Source organism: Engystomops pustulosus, chromosome 5 (assembly GCF_040894005.1).
Source record: "Engystomops pustulosus chromosome 5, aEngPut4.maternal, whole genome shotgun sequence".
Classification (NCBI taxonomy): Eukaryota; Metazoa; Chordata; class Amphibia; order Anura; family Leptodactylidae; genus Engystomops; species Engystomops pustulosus.
In genome coordinates this window covers 104,141,697-104,162,965 of record NC_092415.1, presented here as the reverse complement: position 1 = coordinate 104,162,965, position 21,269 = coordinate 104,141,697, and the positions used below count along the sequence as shown (strand labels likewise).

At 42.1% G+C, this 21,269-nt stretch overlaps 1 long non-coding RNA gene across 1 annotated transcript; it reads left to right on the top strand.

Annotated features, from left to right (window-relative positions):
* The first annotated feature begins 3,286 nt into the window (after positions 1 to 3,286).
* Positions 3,287 to 11,594, top strand: LOC140134094 (uncharacterized). Its single transcript, XR_011856083.1, has 3 exons — positions 3,287 to 3,355; positions 11,346 to 11,396; positions 11,480 to 11,594. It is a non-coding gene; the product is annotated as an uncharacterized lncRNA (long non-coding RNA).
* Positions 11,595 to 21,269: the final 9,675 nt, after the last annotated feature.

The following is a 21,269-nucleotide window of genomic DNA, read 5'->3' as shown; positions in this document are numbered from 1 at the left end:
TGGCAGTGATGGACTACACAGCATCTGAATGGAAGTGACAGAAGGGGCAGGTATAAGATGTTTATTGTTATTATAGCCACCCAAGCAATAGATGATATTTTTAAAATCCTGCACAACCCTTTTTAAATTCAAACCAAATTCCAACATACTAAACGCCACTCTGCTTCTTCAATAGAAATCTTCATACCTAGAGTGGCTTAAACAAGTAGTAACCATAGTTTTTATGCTATGATTTATTAATTAGAAAAACTTAAAGATCTGACAATTTGTTGAGATTTAGAGTAATACAGAAAAAATAAAGTTCATGTTACACAAAGGAACCTTGCAGTGTGGGCAACTCACAGCAACCAATCAATTATCATTGGAATGTGAAGTCCTAAATAGAAAATATTGACCCTTAACCCCTACGGGACACAGCATCTTTTGGCCTAAAGGACGCGGCCCCATTTTTCAAATCTGGCCTGTGTCACTATAAGTGGTTATAGCGTGGGAACGCTGTGAGATATCCAGGGGATTTTGAGATTGTTTTCTCGTGACACATTGTACTTCAAATTAGTTTAAAAATTTGGATGAAATCTTTTGCGTTTAGTTATGAAAAAAAACAAAATTTGGCAAAAATTTTGAAAAATTCTTTATTTTCAACGTTCTAAATTCTCTACTTTTGATTCAGAAAGTCAAAGCACCCAAATAAATTCATAACTTACATTTCCCAAATGTCTGCTTTATGTTGGCATGGTTTTTTCAGATTCCACATATTTTACTAGAATGTTATGAAGCTCAGAATTTGGGTGCCATTTTTCACATTTTTTGTAAAATCGCCAAAACCCATATTTAGATGGACCTGCTCAACTTCTAATTGACACTGAGAGGCCTAAATAATAGTGAGACTCGTAAATTACCCCATTGTGGAAACTACACCCCTCAACGTATGAAAAACCACTTTTAAGAAGTTTGTTAACCCTTTACGTGTTTTATAGGGGTTAAAACAAAATGGAGGTGGAGTCTGCAAATTGTAATATTTTTTCACAATACACTCATTTTGGGTGGAAAATTAAACATTTATAATGGATTAAATGAAAAAAGGCTCCACAAAGTTTGATACCCAATTTCTCCTGAGTACACGGATACCCCATATGTGCTGGTAACCTGCTGTATGGGCGCACGGCCGGGCATAGAAGGGAAGGAGGCGCCATCCAAATCAGATTTGCTATGTCACATTGTACAGGCTATAATTTTTTTCTTTTTTTTATTGTGCACCTATAGGGGCTTATTTCTTTTGCCACATGAGATGCACTTTTCTAATACATAATTTTGGGGCATCTATAGCTAATTGGTGAGATTTAATTAACTCTTTGTTGGTGGAGGAAATGAAAATCATCAATTTTTAGGAAAATTTTTATGTGTTTTTTTTTTTGGCCGTTAACCATACCATGAAAATAGTATATTATTTTTATTCTTTGGGTCGCCACGTTTATGAAAATACTTCATTTATATATATTTTTTTATTTTTTCCCATTTTTACTGAATAAAAAGTAATTTGGCAAAATTGTTGTTAATTTTAGCATCACCGTCTTTCATATGCATAACTTTTTTATTTTTCACCTCAAAAATCTGTTTAAGGGCTTATTTTATGCAAGAATGATAGCTCTTTTTAGTGGTCTTATTTTAGATTGCGTAACTTTTTAAAATCAATTTTTTAGAGCATTTTTAAAGGGCATTAATAAAAAATCATCTTTATCAGAGAGTTTTTTTAGGTTGTTTTTTTACGGGGTTCACTTTGCGGATCTAATAACGATTCTGTTTTATTATAAAGATTGTTACGGACGCAGGGATACCAAATATGTGGGGGTTTTGTGTATTTTATTCAATTGTACTGAATAAAAACTAATTTGGAGAAAATCTTATTCATTTTAGCATCACCATCTTTTTATATGCATAACTTTTTTATCTTTTGGCAGATAAATCTTGTTAGGGGCTTATTTTTTGCAAGAACAGTTGTTCTTTTTAGTGGGCTTATTTTGGAGTGCATAACATTTTTTAAATCACTTTTTAGAGCATTTTTTATAGGGTATTAATTAAAAATTATCTTTTTTCGGAATGTTTTTTGCGTTTTTTTCCTCCGGCGTTTACCGTGCGGGTCCGGTAACAATTTTGTTTTATTATGCATATTGTTACGGACGCGGCAATACCAAATATGCGGGGGTTTTTTGTGTTTTTATGTTTTTTATACTTTATTAAGTTTTTTTATGGGAAAGTGACATTTTAGGGGCTTATATTTTTATGTATTAATTTTTTATTTATTATAATGTGTAGTGTTAACTGTTTTTGCATATTTTTACTTATACATACTTGAACTTAAACCAGTGATGCTCTGATCACTGGTTTAAGTTCAATACACTGCTCTACAATACTATTTTATTGTAGAGCAGTGTAAACTGTCTGAGCAAGCTTGCGCATGCTCAGACAGTTTACAGCCAGACCCGGAAGGGGTCTGGCTGCCATGGAGACCGGGCAGCTCCGGGGCACATGCCAGTCCTCGGAGCTGCCCGGAAGAGGATCGGATCCCCCGGTAAGCGGCACGGGGGATCCGATCCACAGCGCTAACACCCTTACACGCCGCGGTCATGTTTGACCGCGGCGTGTAAGGGGTTAACACCCGCGATCGGAGCCGGCTCCGATCGCGGGTGTTAGCGCAGGCTGTCAGCTGTACTAGACAGCTGACAGCCGCTGCTTCTGGTACCGGCTCCGTTCGTGAGCCGGTGCCAGAAGCAGGACGTTATAGAACGTCCCCGTGCGCTAAGCATCTAGCCCCGGGGACGTACTATAACGTCCTGGTGCGCCTAGGGGTTAATAATGTGTCATGCTCTATGTAGTAGAAAACATGCTTACAAAATACAGATGTAAACACTCATTTGTCACGCTCGTAATCAATATGTTAACTCTTTGTTATTCATAGTAATGTCATGACTTCATATTTACAGCGTAACTGTGAATGTACTGACAAAATTTTTTTAGCACAGCTGGAGAAAGATTTTGACAACAATTCCAATGCAACCTGCATCATGCTTCTGGCTTCTTCCTATCTTGGTATATTTAATATTTTTTCTTATTAAATCATATTCAGATATTCATGATATTGGTGGGAACTGCCAGGTTGCGACATCGGCTCAGGGTACTGAAGCCAAAACAGGACAGCATGATTGTAATTGGCGGATCTGAAGCATGTGATGAGTCACATACCTGTGACATCACTAAAGGTCCTACAGCCCTTCTTAACAAGCCTCCTGTCATCTCTAGCTGATCTATACGTTTGTTACCAGTAAGCATGGCAAATGGAGATTACCCTTGGGGCAAGGTAAACCCTATGCTAGCAGCTAAACACCTGCAGATATGTAATTGGAGTAAATTAGAGAATTGGATATTTTTGCTTAGTACAGAGTTTAGCAAACACTTTTTACTTTACAGTTGCACTTTTTAAAAAATTGCATATACAGGTTGAAAATAATTTCAGAATAAAGTAATAAAATACATTTTTGTTTCTTATCTTTGGGGTAAATTGTACTACTATTTTATTTGTTAATTTTATATAAATGTGTTCTCTAGAAAGGGTTTGATTTTCCTTTTTTTGTTTCTTAACCTGTCCTAATATAACCTATCCAAATATAAGGGATTGTCATGTGCACAGTGTCCTGTCACTTTTTGCTCAACTAACTAATTAAGCCTAAGTCATACCCAGACAATAGGTACCCCACTTTACATCTGTCCTGCTTCTCTAGAGGTAAGTACAGAAAGTGGAAAAAACGGGGCTGAAATGTTGGGCGCTGGACGGCCTAAGTTGGTGGGGTGTCTACACCAGCAGATGGATTTGACTGATTCGGCCCACACCAAAAAATGTTAGGCAGTGGACTTTTTAATGGATGAATTAAAATTACAAGTAGACATACAAATAAAATGGATTAAAAATAGTACTCATAAAAGGTACCTATCCACATAGCAGTGAATCAATAATTAGATATAATATTAGTCCAAAAAAGTGACGCGTTTCGGGACAATGATCCCTTCTTCTGACTGGAAATGGACATATGGTGCTGATCCCAAATAGATACATATATATAGCACAAAACCTCATTTGTTAGACAGGGGAGTGGTGAACAGAGACCCAATAGGATTGGGGGAAAGTAAATTGGTAGCAGTACAGCATATGTAGAATAGAAGATTGGTACTTACATAAACAGAGTGCACGGCTGTGTGTCTGTGCACGCTGGCGGCTGCGCAGTAGGGGGAGCTCGTCGCGCGCGCCCGAAGTGAATTGACGTGTGTATGGATGCGGGTGCGCGTGCGCACAACCGCGCGAACGGAGCAGGAGCGGAGTGCGCATGCGGGAATGATTAAGGCATCGGACTGTGAGGGTGCGATGTCTTATGTTAGCCTAGAGGGATGGTGGTGGGAAATGAATGTGGTGGGTGCATGGAGCAACCACTAATTGATGAATGTGAATGGGATAACTGTAGATTATACAAATACATATTGAAATTGATGAATGTACATATTGATAAATGAATACATGAATGAATAAACATATCAATATATATAAAATAAATAATAAATAAATATAAATATAAATATATATATATACACAATATAAAGGATATAAATATACATATAAATATAAATATGGATACAAGTATCCATGTACATGCAAATGCAAAAGGACATAAATAGATACATAGATGCGATGGTAATATTGCATCATGGAAGATCCATGTGAAAAACATGTAGATGAATAAATATAGAATAATACATAATGATGCACATTTAATTAAAAATGTAGAATAGATAAATAATAAATATGTAAAATAGGGATAAAGATTAATTTATAAATATTAATAAATAAATATTTAATTGATAATAGATGATAAATAGTAATAACAATAAATGGATAAAAAAGATGGAATGTAAATATAATTAGGATCTGGAATGAATGTAAAATGGAGTGAGTAAAATGAATATAAAAGGAATATAAAAGTGGATCTAATAGATGGATCTAGAGAATGGATGGGTATCTAAAAGACACTTTCAAGACTCTCATTTAGACCTGCAGGCATTAAGGTCTGCAATTTGAAGATCCAGTACATTTCCCGATTTTTAAGTTTGTTAAAACGTTGGGGGAGGTTAGGACCAATCTGTTCTATTGGTGTCACCTTGAAATCTTTATAGTTTTTATTGTGGTGTATGGCTGCGTGTCTGGAGACACTATGTAGACAGAAACCATTAGTGATATTGGATCTGTGTTTATTCAGTCTTTCTCTTAGCGGTTGTATGGTTCGTCCTACATATTGTAACTTACATGTGCATTCTATCATGTAGATGACATAGTTGGTACCACAATTGAGAAAACTTTTTATGTCAAAGGTTTCTCCAGTAGTGTTTGACTGGAAGTTGGTCTTCCTATGTGATATGGTTTTGCAGCACTTGCATAAACTCCGATTGCACCTAAAACTCCCAATGGTTCTGGGAAAGAAGGAAAGTTTGTTTGTGATCTGGGTCCGGAGTCGACTGGGGGCCACTATGCTCTTCAGCGTGCATGATCTCCTAAATGTTACTTGGGGTGGCGGGGGATGATATTCTTGAGATATGGATCATGGTGTAAGAGATCCCAGTGTTTTTTGAAGATCTTTTTAATAGCCGCACCATCGTTGGAATAAGTGGTGATAAAATTGATCTCATGCTCATTAATGGTGTTGGGATGATTGGATGGTACCAGACAGTCTTGTTGTGTGAGGGACCCTACCCTGTCAGATGCTGATGCTATGAGCTGTGGGGGGTACCCTTTAGCTTTAAAACGTTCCGCCACAATATTGCTTTGCGTATTGTAGTCCTCTGTCTTGGTACAGTTTCGGCGTATCCTTTTGAATTGGCCATATGGAATATTAGTCTTCCATTTCTTAAAATGGCTACTGGAAAAATCTAGGTAGCTGTTACTGTCTACAGCTTTAAAATGTGTTTTCGTGTAGATACTTCCTTTTTCGTGGCAGACTACAATATCTAAAAATTCTGCTTCATTGGAGACAATATTGTGAGTGAAACTGAGGCACCAATCATTTTTGTTGATGTCTTTGATGAATTTTTCAGCATCCTCTCTGTTACCCTTCCAAATGATGAATATGTCATCTATATAGCGTTTGTAGAGCACACAATGCTTGAAGAGCGCATGTGTGTAGATGTTCAACTCCTCAAAATGTCCCACAAATAAATTGGCATAGCTGGGAGCAAATTTACTACCCATGGCCGTGCCCCTTAGCTGCAGGTAGATGTTATCCAAAAAGGAGAAAAAATTGTGCTCGAGGATGAAGGCAATGGCTCTGGTAATGAAGTTACACTGGGTCTCAGGCATGTCATGGTCATTATTCAAAAAATGAGAAATGGCGCGGATTCCCTGGTCATGTGGGATATTCGTGTATAAGGACGCTATGTCCATTGTAATGAAGAGATAATTTTCCTCCCAGGGGAATGTTAGGACTTGTTTTAGGAGGTCAGAGGTGTCCAGTGTAAAGGACTCTAGTTTGCATACATATGGCTGAAGGAAAATATCTACATAGTGGGACAAGTTCGTGGTGAGGGATTCAATCCCAGATATTATGGGGCGTCCGGGTGGATTTCTTATGTCTTTATGGATTTTAGGTAAATAGTAGAAGGAAGCTAAGGCCGGTTCTTCTATTTTCAGATAACTTAGTTCTTTCTTATTCAGAATCCCTAGTTTAAACCCTTCGTCTAGAAATTCATACATAGTCTTCTTGAAGGAAAGGGTGGGGTTATTATCTAATTTTTTGTAAAATGTGGTGTCAGAGAGGAGTCTGTGGGCCTCTTTAATGTAATTAATTCTGTCCAAAATGACAATGCCACCTCCCTTGTCCGCCGCCTTAATCGTAATGTCAGTGTTCTGAGCCAACTGAGTTAATGCTTTATTCTCTGCATGAGTGATGTTATGTTTGAATTTCTGTTTGTCCTTAGGTTTTGTATGTAATTTTTGAAGATCTGAGGAGACTAAGGAGTAAAAAGTTTCCACATAGTTACCCTTGTGATGGGTAGGGTAAAATATAGACTTAGGTTTAAGATCAGTATGTATAAAAGATGACGGATTAGTGGTATTGTCAGGGATGGAGGAATTAGTGGTATTGCCCGACTCTTTCTGTATATTAAAATGTCTTTTTAAGGTGAGTTTTCTGATAAATTTATTTAAATCGACAAAGAGCTCGAAATCATTGGAGGAAGAGGCTGGGCAGAAAGACAGGCCTTTTTCCAGTATCTTAGGCTCCTGCTCCTTCAGAATGTAGGAAGAAAGATTGAAAATTCTCACTGTGTTTAGTGAAGCATTTGGTAATTCGGTATCCGAAGTATTAGTTGTTGGGGTGGGTGAGGTGGGAGGGCCTATTTCTGTCTTTTGTATTTCAGTGTTTCTGATAGGGAGTCTTCTCCGCAGGTGAAGGTGTCCTGTTCTATGTTTTCCTCCTCTGGCTCCTCTTTTTCTGGATTTTTTCTTTTTAGGCCTAGTGGGGGGGCTTTGTAGACCGTTTCTTTGATGCGGGGATCGATAGTGTATTGGAACACCGGGGTGTTCCTCACCTCCTGAGGAAGCCCTAAAAAAGAAATCGATTCATTGGACGAGGGGGCTTCTATAGTGTGTACAATGTCTGTGGAGATGGTGGTACGGTGGGGGTTTAAAATTGGAGTAAAGAATTGTTGGTTATCATCAGGGGAATTGGGTTCTGTAGGGCTGTTGTGGTGTGTGGTCAGAATAGTTAAGTTAAGATCTACGGATGAAGTGTCATCATTGCTAAATTTTCCAGAAGGTAAGCTTGGTTTTTGTAAATCCAGATGAAATGGGAATGGATTATTGATGGATGGGGTATTGGTTTGTGACTTGTGGGGGGCAGTCTTAGGTCTGGTACCTGTTACACTGGTGATGTTGGGTTTAATTTTAAATCCATAAAGACATAAGAAATCCACCCGGACGCCCCATAATATCTGGGATTGAATCCCTCACCACGAACTTGTCCCACTATGTAGATATTTTCCTTCAGCCATATGTATGCAAACTAGAGTCCTTTACACTGGACACCTCTGACCTCATAAAACAAGTCCTAACATTCCCCTGGGAGGAAAATTATCTCTTCATTACAATGGACATAGCGTCCTTATACACGAATATCCCACATGACCAGGGAATCCGCGCCATTTCTCATTTTTTGAATAATGACCATGACATGCCTGAGACCCAGTGTAACTTCATTACCAGAGCCATTGCCTTCATCCTCGAGCACAATTTTTTCTCCTTTTTGGATAACATCTACCTGCAGCTAAGGGGCACGGCCATGGGTAGTAAATTTGCTCCCAGCTATGCCAATTTATTTGTGGGACATTTTGAGGAGTTGAACATCTACACACATGCGCTCTTCAAGCATTGTGTGCTCTACAAACGCTATATAGATGACTTATTCATCATTTGGAAGGGTAACAGAGAGGATGCTGAAAAATTCATCAAAGACATCAACAAAAATGATTGGTGCCTCAGTTTCACTCACAATATTGTCTCCAATGAAGCAGAATTTTTAGATATTGTAGTCTGCCACGAAAAAGGAAGTATCTACACGAAAACACATTTTAAAGCTGTAGACAGTAACAGCTACCTAGATTTTTCCAGTAGCCATTTCAAGAAATGGAAGACTAATATTCCATATGGCCAATTCAAAAGGATACGCCGAAACTGTACCAAGACAGAGGACTACAATACACAAAGCAATATTGTGGCGGAACGTTTTAAAGCTAAAGGGTACCCCCCACAGCTCATAGCATCAGCATCTGACAGGGTAGGGTCCCTCACACAACAAGACTGTCTGGTACCATCCAATCATCCCAACACCATTAATGAGCATGAGATCAATTTTATCACCACTTATTCCAACGATGGTGCGGCTATTAAAAAGATCTTCAAAAAACACTGGGATCTCTTACACCATGATCCATATCTCAAGAATATCATCCCCCGCCACCCCAAGTAACATTTAGGAGATCACGCACGCTGAAGAGCATAGTGGCCCCCAGTCGACTCCGGACCCAGATCACAAACAAACTTTCCTTCTTTCCCAGAACCATTGGGAGTTTTAGGTGCAATCGGAGTTTATGCAAGTGCTGCAAAACCATATCACATAGGAAGACCAACTTCCAGTCAAACACTACTGGAGAAACCTTTGACATAAAAAGTTTTCTCAATTGTGGTACCAACTATGTCATCTACATGATAGAATGCACATGTAAGTTACAATATTTAGGACGAACCATACAACCGCTAAGAGAAAGACTGAATAAACACAGATCCAATATCACTAATGGTTTCTGTCTACATAGTGTCTCCAGACACGCAGCCATACACCACAATAAAAACTATAAAGATTTCAAGGTGACACCAATAGAACAGATTGGTCCTAACCTCCCCCAACGTTTTAAAAATCTGGAAATGTACTGGATCTTCAAATTGCAGACCTTAATGCCTGCAGGTCTAAATGAGAGTCTTGAAAGTGTCTTTTAGATACCCATCCATTCTCTAGATCCATCTATTAGATCCACTTTTATATTCCTTTTATATTCATTTTACTCACTCCATTTTACATTCATTCCAGATCCTAATTATATTTACATTCCATCTTTTTTATCCATTTATTGTTATTACTATTTATCATCTATTATCAATGAAATATTTATTTATTAATATTTATAAATTAATCTTTATCCCTATTTTACATATTTATTATTTATCTATTCTACATTTTTAATTAAATGTGCATCATTATGTATTATTCTATATTTATTCATCTACATGTTTTTCACATGGATCTTCCATGATGCAATAATATTATCGCATCTATGTATCTATTTATGTCCTTTTGCATTTGCATGTACATGGATACTTGTATCCATATTTATATTTATATGTATATTTATACCCTTTATATTGTGTATATATATATATATATATATATATTTATATTTATTTATTATTTATTTTTATATATATTGATATGTTTATTCATTCATGTATTCATTTATCAATATGTACATTCATCAATTTCAATATGTATTTGTATAATCTACAGTTATCCCATTCACATTCATCAATTAGTGGTTGCTCCATGCACCCACCACATTCATTTCCCACCACCATCCCTCTAGGCGAACATAAGACATCGCACCCTCACAGTCCGATGCCTTAATCATTCCCGCATGCGCACTCCGCTCCTGCTCCGTTCGCGCGGTTGTGCGCACGCGCACCCGCATCCATACACACGTCAATTCACTTCGGGCGCGCGCGACGAGCTCCCCCTACTGCGCAGCCGCCGGCGTGCACAGACACACAGCCGTGCACTCTGTTTATGTAAGTACCAATCTTCTATTCTACATATGCTGTACTGCTACCAATTTACTTTCCCCCAATCCTATTGGGTCTCTGTTCACCACTCCCCTGTCTAACAAATGAGGTTTTGTGCTATATATATGTATCTATTTGGGATCAGCACCATATGTCCATTTCCAGTCAGAAGAAGGGATCATTGTCCCGAAACGCGTCACTTTTTTGGACTAATATTATATCTAATTATTGATTCACTGCTATGTGGATAGGTACCTTTTATGAGTACTATTTTTAATCCATTTTATTTGTATGTCTACTTGTAATTTTAATTCATCCATTAAAAAGTCCACTGCCTAACATTTTTTGGTGTGGGCCGAATCAGTCAAATCCATCTGCTGGTGTAGACACCCCACCAACTTAGGCCGTCCAGCGCCCAACATTTCAGCCCCGTTTTTTCCACTTTCTGTACATTCCTACCACTGGTCCATCAGCCGATGGTACCAGTTACCAGGGAATCTGTGGAGCTGCAGGAACGTGTTGGACCTTAAGGATCACATCTCTTGGATCATACACTGCATAACACCAAGTGGTAAGCAGGTGAGCATTTTTGCCTACTCCTTACACCGCTATTGTGACGGTTTCACACGAGGCGCCGCCCTCCCGTTGTTCTTGTTTTCTTCTCTAGAGGTAACACAGGTAAGCCACTAGACATGCCCTATCAGCTCTCTGGCAGTCACAGAGCTGACCTTATTTAACAAGGCTATGGATTTGTAGAGCATACAGAGGCAAACATTAAAGTAAAGGTTATTGTGCAAAAAGGTTGAATGCCTACAAAAGGGCTTACAAAGGGACACAACATAAAATGACATATTATATAGCATACAATTAAAGGGAGAAAATAATAGAAACTTTCAAATTATAATTTTCTGTTTTCTTGGAGGTAGGACAAAAGATATGGAACTCTTATTCTGCAACCACCCTCAATATATCAGTGCGTATTTTATATTTTATACTTCATGTTTTCAGTTTGGGTGACTGGAATATATATTTCTGAAAAAAGTTCTTTGTTTCCAGCATCCTTGTGGAGGAGGGGAAGATACGGAGATGAAGTTTTTTCAACTTTGGAAACAAGAAGCCTGAGGAGGTCCAAGAATATCAGTGATGTACCACTCCATCCTGCAAGAATATGATGGTGCAATATAGATAAAGATTTTTTAGTTTTATTAATGTCCAAATTTTGCCCAGTGTATATCAGAAGTCACACATGCAGTCATGCTCTCATCTAAGTCTGACATAGGTTGGACAAATTTCAAGACCGCACTGCAGAAAGATGTGACTTTACAGCAGCTTAGAGAGATGGCTGATAAAACTACAGAAGTGTTTGACAGGGAAAGAAACCTGGGATCAGTAGCTGCAGACAATTCCCACAGGTACTCAACCAGAAAGGTTGGTACTCAACCAGAAGGCAGCTGGTCTTGCCTCGCACGTTCAGGGAACAGTTATCACATATAGCCCATGAGATACCCCTGGCGGTCACTTAGATATATGCAAAACAAAAGACCAATGTACATGTTTCCAAGACTCCCCTGATTCCTTTACCATCCTTATGGTAGTATATTAGGCTACCAGAAACCCAGAAGCTGTTCTCCATCCGAGTGGATAAAGTTGCCAATGCCCTATTAGCGATATTCTTGAGGGTAGGATATACTAATCGATCAGTTATGTCAAATTTAATGAAGTGCCTCTTTATGAGCCCCTTTAACCCACATCCCGAATCCCGGAAGGGAGAATTGTGTACACCTGAGGTCTCAACCGTGGACTATGTTCTCTGATTCAGAGACCGGATACAAACCCATAGTTCAGGCCAATCAAAAAAGATGGTGTGATTGAAGCGCTAGAAAAGAGTTTATGAAGTTGGTCAAAAAGTGTGGATTTTAGTCCCTATGCCCCAAAACAAACACCAGATGCCATGGGAAGAGCCACATCCAGTTTGGTGCCTCAGAGATGTGGACTATCATGTGCACCATTGATCATGTCTGCAAGAAACAATGGGGCAGATTTATCAAGTGTCTGAAAGCCAGAATATTTCTAGTTGCCCATGGCAACCAATCACAGCTTCCCTTCAAAATATTCATGAGCACTGGTAAAATGAAAGCTGAGCTGTGATTGGTTGCCATGCGCAACTAGAAATATTCTGACTTTTAGACACTTAATAAATCTGCCCCAATGTGTTTCATATAAACATGATCGAGGCACATGTTGAGTGGGATACATCTGCCCTGCCAGTCTGCACTGCCCTAGAAGAAGAACAAATACATCATGATTATGTACATAAGTAGGGTGAGCCAAAGAGGCTCAGGAGAAGTCCGCCTTTATTTTTCTATTCGGACTTTACAAATATGTAGTGATGCCCTTTGGTATGAAAAAGGCACCTGCCACTTTCCAGCGCTTGGTTAATCAGCATCTTGAGGAGTTTGAAGGGTGTGCAATAGCTTACCTGCATGACATTCATGTGTTCAGTCAGATCTGGAAAGATCACCTGACCCACCTGTCACAGGTTCCCAGCGAATACAAACTGACAGTCTGACAATCAAGCCTGGGAAGTGCCAAAAACAATGAAAGAGGTACAGTACCTCGGACACTTGGTGGGTGGAGCATAACACTGAAACCCGAACCCGGGAAGGTGGACGACATTATCACCTGCCACACTACCGAAAAGCAGGTGATGTCTTTTTTAGGCACAGCAGGATACTATATGAAGTTTATTCCTAACTATAGAACCCTTGTGAACCCCCAAACAGACCTCACAAAAAAGAAACTGCCCCAAATAGTCAATTAAACTCCAGAATGTACACAAGCTGTTACTGCATAGAAAAAGGCCCTGGAAAGCTCCCCAGTCTTGCAAAGCCCTCACTTTACCCATCACTTTGTGGTACAGGCAGATGCCAGCATGTATGGCATAGGTGCAGTGCTCAGCCAGGTGAACTTCAAAGGGGAGTAACATCCCATAATTTATCTGATCAGAAAGCTGCTACCAAGAAAGTTGGCCTATGCCACAGTGGAGTGTTTGGCTATTGTATGGGCACTAAAAATCGCTACACCCTTACCTGTATGGGCGCAGACTCATCACAATCCACTTTGCTGGTTACACCGGGTTGCAGGTGATATTGGGAAATTGCTGAGGTGGAGTATGTAACTACAGCAATATGAATTCAAAATGCAGCACAAGAAAGGGAGCAGTCATTGCAATCCCGATGGCTTGACACGCCAGGACTAAATAATAGAGAATGGCGTGGGACATTGATGAATGAATCAATAATCCCATGCCAATATCTCAAAGGGGAAGGTGTGATGTAGGCCAGGACAATCAACAAACCAGCAGTGCTCCCCCAGACCCCCTCATAAAATTAATGGAGTAGGGAGAGGAGTGAAAACGCAAGTGTGAAAGGGGCCTAACTCTACATCCTTTCCCCAGTTCAACAATAGGTTATGGCCTACTCACTAAGGCCACTTTCACACTTGCGTTTTTCACGCGTGTTTTCTGCGCATGCTTTTGACGCGCAGAACTTGCATTGCACTCTGACCCATTGTAATCAATGGGTCTGTTCAGACTTGATTTTTTCACACATGCGCATTTTTTTTAAGGCGCGTTTAAATCTCGACATGCTCTGCTTTTGCAAGTCACCCGCGTGAAAAACGCACCATACAGGTCTATGGAGATGCATCAAAAACGCATTGCACTCTGAGACACTTGCAAGTGCAATGCAAGTGCAATGTGTTTTTCACGTATCAATTGCCATAGAAAAGATAGAGGTCAGTCCTGAGTTCAAAAACGCATTGAAATTGCATTAAAATTGCATTGAAAACGCGTGTGAAAAACTGAGACACTGACTGAAAACTGATTGCACTCTGATGCAAAATGTGCGTTTTTCACTGACCAAACCCTGATCGCACCCTGATCAAACTCTGATGTGATCTGCAACGCAAGTGTGGAAGGGGCCTAAGGGTCACAGGTATAAATCCCCATCTTTAATTATAGATCAATGGAAAGCTTGAATCCATATTTCAGCTTCACCAATGTCCCTAATAGTTACAGATAGTTTTCTGCGGTTTCTATGTCAACTGCTAAGGTGGCTTCACTACAACAGAAAGCAATTACCTAATTACTAAACTATTACCACTAAAATCATGAATAGTGTGTATGTGTCTAGGACTTAATGAGGAAAAGCTGGAATTAAAACCAAGTTTATAGGATGCCCACAGGCAAGATATCAGCCAAGAAAGATTCTGAGGGATACAAGGTTTGTTTACACCTCCTAGTGATAAAAGGCAATTATCCTATGCCAGGCCTCCTGGTGTCATCACAAGCAGGGGGGCTTATCAGAGAATTTTAGAATCTATTCAGCTGTAAGTCTCCATCTAAAAATTGTCATTCTTTGGCGGTCCCAGGTGGACCTTCTGAACAGGCCTTTCTGCTTCCCCAGGCACCAGACTTAAAGCGTAACATAATGTACCACTCGTAGCTGCGCACCCTTGTCCGAGAAGCCGGAGTTCTGCGCATGCAGACACAGTTTTAAAATTAAAACTTTTTGTACGTCTTAATTCTTGATTTTGCCCTATTCTGACACCAATAGCTTTTTCATACTTCATTGTATAGACCTGTGTAAGGTGTTGTTTTTGTTTGTGGGACATGATGACTTTTTCATTGATACTATTTTGGGGACTGTACGACTTTTTGGTCACTTTTTATAAAAAATTTTATGTGTTACAAAATGGAAAAAAGTGGGGCTTCTAGACATTTGCCCGCTATTTTCCCTTATGAGATTCTATTTTGATAGATCAGGACTAGAGATGAACATACTCGACCGAGCTTGATGCTCGTTCGAGCATTAGCGTACTCGAAACTGCTCGTTGCTCGGACGAATACTTCACCCGCTCGAGAAAATGGCATCTCCCACCGTTTTGCTTTTTGGCGTCCAGAAACAGAGCCAATCACAAGCCAGGAGACTCTGCACTCCACCCAGCATGACGTGATACCCTTACACGTCGATAGCAGTGGTTGGCTGGCCAGATCAGGTGACCCTGGAATAGACTAGCCCCTGCCCGCGCTGCTCGGATGATTCTGTGTCTGGATGCCGCTAGGGAGAGAGCTGCTGCTGGTCAGGGAAAGCGTTAGGGTGTTCTATTAGAATAGTGTTAGGCAGGAGTGATCCTACAAGAACCCAACAGCCCTTCTTAGGGCTACAACAACGTTATACATTTTTTTTTTATTTGCTTGTGGCTGGGCTTGCTGGCACTAGTAGTGCAGCTACTACCATATTGTGAGGAATTTGCAGGGGGACTTGCTACCGTTGTGTTTAGCTCTTAGTGACACACATATCCACCTCAAACACCAAAGTGGGACAATTTATTAGGGGTTTGATTAGAATTAGGCAGTCTGCTGATTTATTTATTTTTTTTACCTTTATTTCATTTTATAGCTCAAACTCATCTTGCAAAGCAGTGTGCTTTCAGTGTAGGCTACAAAATAGCCATAGGAGAACCCCAACGGTTTACTTAGGCCTACAATAGCGTCATATTTTCCTTTTTTTTGTTTGCTTGTGGCTGGGCTTGCTGGCATTAGTAGTGCAGCTAGTACCATATTGTGAGGAATTTGCAGGGGGACTTGCTACCGTTGTGTTTAGCTCTTAGTGACACGCATATCCACCTCAAACACCGAAGTGGGACAATTTATTAGGGGTTTGATTAGAATTAGGCAGAGTCTGCTGATTTATTTTTTTTTTACCTTTATTTCATTTTATAGCTCAAACTCATCTTGCAAAGCAGTGTGCTTTCATTGTAGGCTACAAAATAGCCATAGGAGAACCCCAACGGCTTACTTAGGCCTACAATAGCGTTATATTTTCCTTTTTTTTGTTTGCTTGTGGCTGGGCTTGCTGGCATTAGTAGTGCAGCTAGTACCATATTGTGAGGAATTTGCTGGGAGACCTGCGACCGTTGTGTTTAGCTCTTAGTGACACGCATATCCACCTCAAACACCGAAGTGGGACAATTTATTAGGGGTTTGAGTAGAATTAGGCAGAGTCTGCTGATTTATTTTTTTTTTACCTTTATTTCATTTTATAGCTCAAAGTCATCAGGCACAGCACAAAATCCAGTTGTGTGCTGTCAGTGTAGGTTAGAAACTAACCATAGCAATAGGATACCATCGTTTTGTTAAAAAAATAAATAAATAAAAAAAAATAAACACAAAAAAAAAAAAAAAATTAAAAGTTTACACTTTAATTTGGAAAATGTTTAACCCGAGGGCTAGGGGTAGAGGACGAGGGCGTGGACGTGGGCGTCCAACTACTGCAGGGGTCAGAGGCCGTGGTCCTGGGCGGGGTGAGACACCACCTGCTGATGAGGGAGCAGGGGAACGCCGCAGAGCTACACTCCCTAGGTTCATCATGTCTCAAGTTACTGGGACTCGTGGTAGAGCACTGTTGAGGCCAGAACAGTGCGAAGAGGTGATGTCGTGGATTGCGGACAATGCTTCTAGCCATTTGTCCACCAGTCAGTCTTCCACGCAGTCCACCCATGTCACCGAAATCAGCACTCCTCCAGCTCCTCCACCTCAGCCTCCTTCCCCCCAGTCTGCCCCTTCCCAGCAAAATTTGGCATTTGAACCGGCATACTCTGAGGAACTGTTTTCTGGACCCTTCCCACAGTCACAAACCACTTGTCCGGTTGCTGCTGAGCAATTTTCCGATGCCCAGGTTTTCCACCAGTCGCAGTCTGTGGGTGATGATGACATTATTGACGTAGTGGAAGAAGTGTGTAAAGAGGTGTCGGACGATGAGGAGACACGGTTGTCAGACAGTGGTGAAGTTGTTGTCAGGGCAGGAAGTCCGAGGGGGGAGCAGACTGAGGGATCGGAGGATGATGAGGTGACAGACCCAAGCTGGGTTGATAGGCCGGGTGAACACAGTGCTTCTGAGACGGAGGCGAGTCCTATAGCAGAACAGGTTGGAAGAGGCAGTGGTGGGGCCAGACGGAGAGGCAGGGCCAGAGCTGGTGCATCAACGCCAAATGTTGCCCGTTGTCAAGCTCCCGTGGCGAGGGCTAGATTTTCAGAAGTCTGGAGGTTCTTTAAAGAAACACCGGATGACCGACGGACTGTGGTGTGCAACCTTTGCCAAACCAGGATCAGCAGGGGTTCCACCACTACTAGCTTAACTACCACCAGTATGCGCAGGCATATGAATGCTAAACACCCCACTCAATGGCACCAAGCCCGTTCACCTCCGGCCGGGCACACCACTGCTCCTTCCCCTGTGTCATCTGCTAGTCAGCCCCCTGCCCAGGACCACGGTCCAAACACCTCCCGTGCGAAAACCCCATCTTCGCCTCCACGATCCTCCACAGCATCCACCAGCGTTCAGCTCTCCATACCCCAGACGCTGGAGCGCAAAAGGAAGTATAACGCAACCCACCCACACGCCCAAACCCTCAACGTCCACATCTCCAAGTTGCTTAGAATGGGGATGCTGACCTATAGGCTGGTAGAGACCGAGGCCTTTCGAAACCTCATGGCGGCGGCCGCCCCTCGGTATTCGGTCCCCAGCCGCCACTACTTTTCCCGATGTGCCGTCCCAGCCCTGAACAAGCACGTGTCAGAGAACATCATCCGTGCCCTGACCAACGCCGTTTCTGACAAGGTCCACCTGACCACGGACACGTGGACGAGTGCTGCCGGGCAGGGCCACTATATATCGCTGACGGCACATTGGGTTAACTTGGTGGAGGCTGGGACCGAGTCTGACCCTGGGGCTGCTCATATACTGCCGACGCCGAGGATTGCGGGGCCTACCTCGGTCCAGGTCTCAAAGGCCTACTATGCCTCCTCCTCCTCCCACCCCTCCTCCACCTCCTCCTCCTCCGAATTACCATCCGTGGGCATGGCGCCATCAGTCGGTAGCTCTAGGCACAGCAGCAGTGCCATCGCTAAGCGACAGCAGGCGGTGCTCAAACTGCTGAGCCTAGGCGATAAAAGGCACACCGCCCAAGAGCTTTTACAGGGCATCACGGCGCAGACTGATCTGTGGCTGGCACCGCTGAACCTGAAGCCAGGCATGGTTGTGTGTGACAACGGCTGTAACCTGGTGGCGGCTCTGCAACTCGACAGACTGACACATGTGCCATGCCTGGCCCATGTGTTAAATCTCATAGTTCGGCGTTTCCTCAAGACATACCCCAATCTGTCTGATTTGCTCACGAAGGTGCGCCGCATCTGTGCACATTTCAGGAAGTCCAGCACAGATGCTGCCACTCTCAGGGCAGCGCAGCGCCGCCTCCAACTGCCCGCTCACCGACTGTTGTGTGACGTGCCCACGAGGTGGAATTCAACATTAACCATGTTATCCAGAGTTTACCAGCAGCGCAGAGCGATTGTAGACTGCCAGATGTCAACTTCCACCAGAACTGGTAGTCAGGTCAGTCAGCTTCCTCAAGTCTACAATGAGGAGTGGACGTGGATGTCTGATATCTGTCAGGTGCTGAGTAACTTTGAGGAGTCAACACAGATGGTCAGTGGCGATGCCGCCATCATCAGCCTCACCATCCCGCTGCTTGGCCTGTTGAAAAACTCTCTGGTCAGCATGAAGTCGGAAGCTTTGCGCTCGTCACAAGAGACGGGGGAAGAAGATTCCCTTGTTGATAGCCAAAGCACCCTTAGGTCTGTTTCTCAGCGCATATCGGAGGAGGTGGAGGAGGATGAGGAGGAAGAGGAGGAGAATGTTGGCGAGACAGAAGAGGGGACCATTGTTCAGTCCTTCACTGTTCAGCGTGTATGGGAAGAAGAAGAGGAGTTGGAGGAGTTGGAGGAGGAGGAAATGGGCAGTCAGGCCAGTGAGGGGAGTGAATTCTTGCGCGTTGGGACTCTGGCGCATATGGCAGATTTCATGCTAGGCTGCCTATCCCGTGACCCTCGCGTTCAAAGAATTTATTCCAGCACCGATTACTGGGTATTCACTCTCCTGGACCCACGGTACAAGCAAAATCTTTCCACTCTCATCCCTGGAGAGGAAAGGAGTGTGAGAATGCATGAATACCACCAGGCCCTGGTGCACAAGCTGAAACAGTACTAAATTAATTGGGTTGGGGTAATGAAAAATGACTATAAAAGTAAACCCACATCTGAAATATGTATATAGACACAAAAGAAGGAAAGGCAGATGTAAATGGGTGAAAAAATGACAAATTTTATTTAAGAAAAGCGTGACTCCTAAAAACAATTAAAAACCCTATAAAAGAGGGTAGAATGACACATAGACCCCCCAGCATTCAAATATATGATGTGTAATGCACAAACAAAGATGTCAAAATAACTGCATATCCATAAACACACGGAAAAATTATGAAGCATAGAGCCACCAGTCAGAACACAAAGTAATATGGTAGTACCCTAACAGCAATATATAATCACAGGGGTGCCCAACATGATGTATAGATATAAACAGAAAAGTAATTGATGTTACCGTGTGGAGGATGTATAGCTGGGGAGAGCAAGGATGCCCAAAACAAGCTGAAACAGTATTTCCCTTCTGACAGCGCTAGCGGCAGAGGGCGTACTTCTGCGGGACAAGTAGCGAGGGAGAGTAGGCGAGCAGGCAGCTTGTCCAGCACTGGACAAGGCCTTTGCCAGTTTTATGTCACCCCAGCAAGACACTGTCACCTGTCCCCAGTCTCGGCAGAGTAGGGCTGATCTTTACAGAAAGATGGTGAGGGAGTACGTAGCTGACCATACCATCGTCCTAAATGATCACACAGCTCCATACAACTACTGGGTTTCAAAGCTGGACATGTGGCACGAACTGGCGCTGTACGCCTTGGAGGTTCTTGCCTGCCCTGCCGCTAGCGTGTTGTCCGAGCGGGTTTTCAGTGCCGCTGGTGGCATCATCACCGATAAGCGTACATGCCTGTCGACTGACAGCGCTGACAGGCTGACGCTTATCAAGATGAATAAAGCCTGGATTTCTCCGGATTTTCATTCTCCACCAGGTGAAAGAAGCTCAACCTGAATAATGTATGCACTCCTCCTCCTCATTGTCCTCCTTCTCCTCCTCTTTGTACACTAAAGCATAGGAAACTGGCTATTTTTTGCCAGGGCCAACTGGCTCTAGCTATAGTACTCTATGTATTTAATTTTTCTGGAGGGCCACCTACCCGGTCCTCTGTTTTAAGCAATTTTTGGGAGTGCCACATACAGGCACTCAATCTATTCTGGAGGGCCACCTACCTGCTCCTCTGGTTTGAAAACTTTTTTGGACTGCCACATACAGGCACTATCCAAATTAAATTGTCTCCATAGCAGCCTCCACATGTCGTCTTTTTAGCTGGCTCCACACGTTGTCTCCATTGCTACCTCCACACGTCATCGCCATAGCTGCCTCCAAAAGTCGTCCATATAGCTGCCTCCATACATTGTCTCCTTATCAAACGAACTGTGTCAGGCAGAATTTTGGGTTGTTTTCATGGATTCCACATCAAACTTGTTAACTTTGTCGCCACCCTGCTGTGTAATCCACAAAATATACTGGCAAACTTTTATTATTTACCGATATTATTTCAGCGCTTCTTGCGCATCTGTTTACATTCCCCTCACCCGCCATATCCCAAACTTATAAGAACGCTACTGCACTTGATCTTATACAAAAGGTTCTTAGAAGTGCTGTTTGGGGAGTAGCCTAGAGACAGGGGCTTGGATTGGCGAAAGCTCGCCTGGCAGCTGAGCGCCAGCTCCATCTCAAGATCCAACTAACATAGTTTTAACTGCAGCACCTTTAATCTACTACTAGTTCACTGCCTCCATACATCGTCCCCT